The sequence below is a fragment of the Sceloporus undulatus genome, chromosome 2, assembly GCF_019175285.1.
Source record: "Sceloporus undulatus isolate JIND9_A2432 ecotype Alabama chromosome 2, SceUnd_v1.1, whole genome shotgun sequence".
Taxonomy (NCBI): domain Eukaryota; kingdom Metazoa; phylum Chordata; class Lepidosauria; order Squamata; family Phrynosomatidae; genus Sceloporus; species Sceloporus undulatus.
In genome coordinates, this window is record NC_056523.1 from 12,114,358 (window position 1) to 12,118,863 (window position 4,506).

The following is a 4,506-nucleotide window of genomic DNA, read 5'->3' on the forward strand; positions in this document are numbered from 1 at the left end:
GCATCCAATGTTAAGTGGGAACCAGAGGATGAAAACAACATGGCTTCTTTCTCTGTCGGAAGGAATAAAATAATAATAAATAATATATATAATAAAATGTATTTGTATCCCACCTCTCTGTGTAACACAACTGGGGTGTTTACAAATAAAACATACAATCCTGCATCCCAATATCCCCACCCGCCTAAAATACAATTAAAACAATTCACAATTAAACAACATATTGAAATAAAGAACAAACCGAAAGTGACTACGGAGACCACAGTAAGAGTCTTGTGACTTTTGAGCTAATGAAGAAAGCCTATATATATAAATATATACATATATATAATTGTACATAATAATCTTTATGTGTGTGTGTATGTTAATTGAATTTATAATTATATATTGGCCATTTCACAAAATATACAAACAAAACTCACTAACGATCCTTTATTGCCAAACGAATAGATTTTGGAAGCTTTCAAGCTCCATGGGCTTCTTCCTCAGGAAGAAGTTACAAAGCACACAGAAGAGGGAAAAACAATGGAGTGTTTGTCATGCCTCCATTTTGTTGTTTCAGTCCTTAGTAGAGGACTCTCCCTCATAACATCTTTACTAAGGACAGAAACAGCCAAAGGCAGGATTGACTGACATCTCCATGTTTGTTTTTTCCTTCTGTTGGTTTTGTAACATTTTTCCTGGGAAGAAGAAGCCCATTGGCTTCGAACGCTTGAACAAGAATATGGCATTTCGGGCAATAAAGAGATCCTGGGGATTTGTTAAATGGCCCAAGACCGTACCGCTGCATTACCTATATATATATATGTGTGTGTGTGTGTGTGTGTGTGTGTGTGTTTTATATATATATATACTATATCTTTTCTTTGCTATGAACCTTCAGGAAGGACTATCCCGCGCTTTCTACAAGCGTGTTGTGGCTAAAAACAGGCCGATCCAAGATAAACAAGTCCAGTTGCCAGAAAGCACAGTGAAAGTCTCCTTGGGTGATGTTTCGGGGTGTGGTTCTTTCTGGTTGTCGTTTCTCTTTGAGGAACTGTTGGCGTGAGTTTCGAAAAGGCTGCAGGCATTTGGATAGTGTGGTCTCCATGCCTCCCGGTGCAAGGCCCGGGCGGCCATTGCTGATGATCGATTTTATACATATACTTAAGGTTCTACACATACACACATACCATATTATACAATTAATATGTATAATTGTGCATTTCAGTTGGCCTATAACAGAACACTGGATTTAAGAACTGTTACTTTTTCACAGAATTCACTCACTGTAATTGGAACGGTGACTGGCTTGAGCGCCAAACTGTGGTTTTTGGTGGACTGTGATCATCTACCTGCTAGAACATGATTTTAACGTTTCTAGCCCACTTGAAGTAGGTGTTAGGATCTACAGGACTGCACTGAAATCTCAGAAAAAAACTGAAACTCAGGACCAGCAGTGCTGCACTGCAGACCAATCTGTGGACCGGTGATTGGGGCCGGTGTAATATGTATTTCTGATTCATTATAATTAAAAATTAAAAAAGCTAAAAACACTGCAGACAACACATGCTTCTTGGTCCATGCTCAAAGTGTAGGGACAAGGAAAAATTGTAGAATATGACTAACTGATAGCTAAAATAATATAAATGTAAATCCCACTTCTTGGAGGCATCAAGAAAAACTGGCGGTGAATGATTTAAAAATAAAAGTTAAAAGGAATATAATAATGAAGGTGATGCCTGTGTAGAGCTTTGGTCTCTGCCTGTAAATGGAGGCAATGGCAAGGAAACGGGCAAATCGTGCCAGGGCGCATGGCAATACTCAGACGTGGGAAAACAGTATATAAGAGTGTAAATCCTGCTTGCTTGTCCAAGGGCTGCTTGCAGGCCTCCCAGAACGGATGAGGGCAGTGGTGGATTTGATTGGTGGACAGGGCCTGAGTGGCAGACGGGATGCGGCAATCAGGGCTTGGAGAGCCTTGGGGGGCGGGGAGCTGAGGCAGGGCTTTTCTGTGGGGTTTGAGGGCGAAGAAAGAGAAGAAGGCGCAGGGCTGCTGCTCTCGCTCGGTCGGAAAGAGGGACTCTCAGGAGAAGCTTATAGAGAGAGAGACACTGAGACCTAGACAGTCTCTCTCTCTTTCTCTCTCTCTCTCTATCTATTACACACAGAGACTGAAACTTATGGATTCTGAGAGAGGTAGGTAGAGATGTATCAGTTGATGGAGAGTCTGTTCTTAGGATCAAGGACAGAGTCCGAGAGGAGCCCCTGGAGCCCCTTTGAGACTCACAAGGAAGGAAGGAAGGAGTGGGCAGCAGCAGCAGCAGGGGCTTTCCCTAGATCTAAGTCAGAGGCATTTGGACCCAAGAGTAATATTTGCTTTTGCCCCATGCACTTGAGGAAGGAGGTCTCACTCCAGGGAAAGCTCCTGCCTTTCAACTTCCACTCTTTGTATAAGTATTCTTGTTATTATTCTAATGTGTCTTCATGAATCAGAACTGATATATCTGATATATAAATATCTAAGGAGAGAGTTTGAGCTTTTGATAGTGGATAGATCAGACATGTTGAGATACATGAGGATTTGTTTCTTGGTTGCCTTTGTTTGGGAGATGAGCTCGTGTCGTGTCTTCTGCTCCTCTTCAGGTCTTCTTCCATGAAAGTAACTGGGGCACAGAAAACCCTTCACAGAGGGCTTCCCTCTCATGCCCAAAAGAAAGGCAAGGCAGACGACATTCGTAATTTAAAAACCATCTGGATGGGATTTCAGAAGAGAGTGGTCTTTTAAACTCGGAGAGTGTAGCTGGCTATCTTTCTCTAGGAAGTCACTCCACATCTAGCGCAGCAGCCAATCTACATCTCTGGCTATTTATGTTGAGCAGGTTTTTTGAAATAAGTAGAGCATGTTTGACAGGTGTTAAGTCTATACATTTCCACCTTTGCTGTTCTCACTAAAAAGTATTGTAGATACTCTCAGCCTCCCAAATCTTCTGGGCTCTACTAAGAATCATAGAATCGTAGAGTGGAAGAGACCACAAGGGCCCTGATCCAGTCCAACCCCCTTCTTCTGCCATTGCATGAATCCCAATCAAAGCATCCCCGACAGATGGCCATCCAGCCTCCGTTTGAGACCTCGAGGAGGGAGACTCCACTCCACTCTGAGGAAGGAGTTTGTTCCACTGTCGAACAGCGCCTTCTGTCAGGGAAGTTCCTCCTGAATGTTAGGTTGAAATCTCTTTTTCCTGCAGCTTGGATCCATTGCTCCGGGTCTAGTCTCGGAGCAGCAGGGAAAACAAGCTTGCCCTCCTCAATATGAATCCCTTCAACTATTACACAGGCTATCATATCACCTCTAAGCTTCTCTCAGGCTAAACATCCAGCCCTCAGTTGTTCCTCATAGGGGAAGGTTTCCAGACCTTTCACCAGTCACCCTCCTCTGGACAGCTCCAGTTTTTCAATGTAAAGGGAGGCAATGGATCATAGTGGTTTGAGAGTAGGACTAGCACTCTGGAAGACCAGGGTTCAATTCCCATTCCCTCAGCCATGGAAGCCCATTAGTGGACCCTGGCAAGTCACACTCTTCAGCCTCAGAGGAAGCAAGGGTCGACCCCCCTCAGAACAAAACTTGCTCCATGATTGGTCTGCCTTAAGGTCTCCAAGTTCGGAAATATTTCACGGCATACCAAAAAACAACAGAAACCTCGCCAAAACACAAAACCACCACAATAGAGAGAATGTGATTCTGTGTTTGGAGCATAACTTGTTTATACTGTCAGACCATTGGTCATCTCGCTCAGGATTGTTACTAACTGGAGGCAGCATATGAGGATCAGGGTTCTTTCCAAAAATAATAGAAATACTGTTTGTGAAGTCGATGGCTTCATGGGCCGGCATCCATCGTTTTTTGTGGGTTTTTCGGGCTGCATGGCCATGTTCTGGAAGAGTTTATTCCTGACGTTTCAACAGCATCTGTGGCTGCCTCTTAGAGAATGCTGGAGGCTGAAGATGGTGGCAAAACACCAGGAATAAACTCTTCCAGAACCTGGCCATGTAGCTCAAAAAAAAACCACACCAAAAAACCCTATAAATCCTTGTTTGTTTATGCTGTTTATTATAATTGATGCTCTGGGGATGTTTATACCCAGATTCCTCCCTTCCGGTGCTCTGTCTGCTGCTCCTTGCATCTCAGTAGAAGCTGAGGGTCAGTGGAAAGTACTAAGCGTTTGTACCCCACCCTTAGGCTGAATGAAGCACTTGCCTGAGCACCAGATGTTGGCAGACAGCAGAGGCACTTTCTTTTGATGGCGGGATGCGTCCTTCCACTGCAGTTTCTCCAAGGATGAGAGGGGTTACCCAAGAAAGGGGGGTCTGACAAAGGTCCCCAACAATCTCCGAATCACTTAAATGTTGAGGGAATTTCCTAACTTGGAAGAGTTGGGTACCTTTAGGATCATTGACCTCTGTATATACCAGAATTCATTGAGGAAGACTCCAGTCTGGATGAACAAAGAAGGTTTAATAAACTAT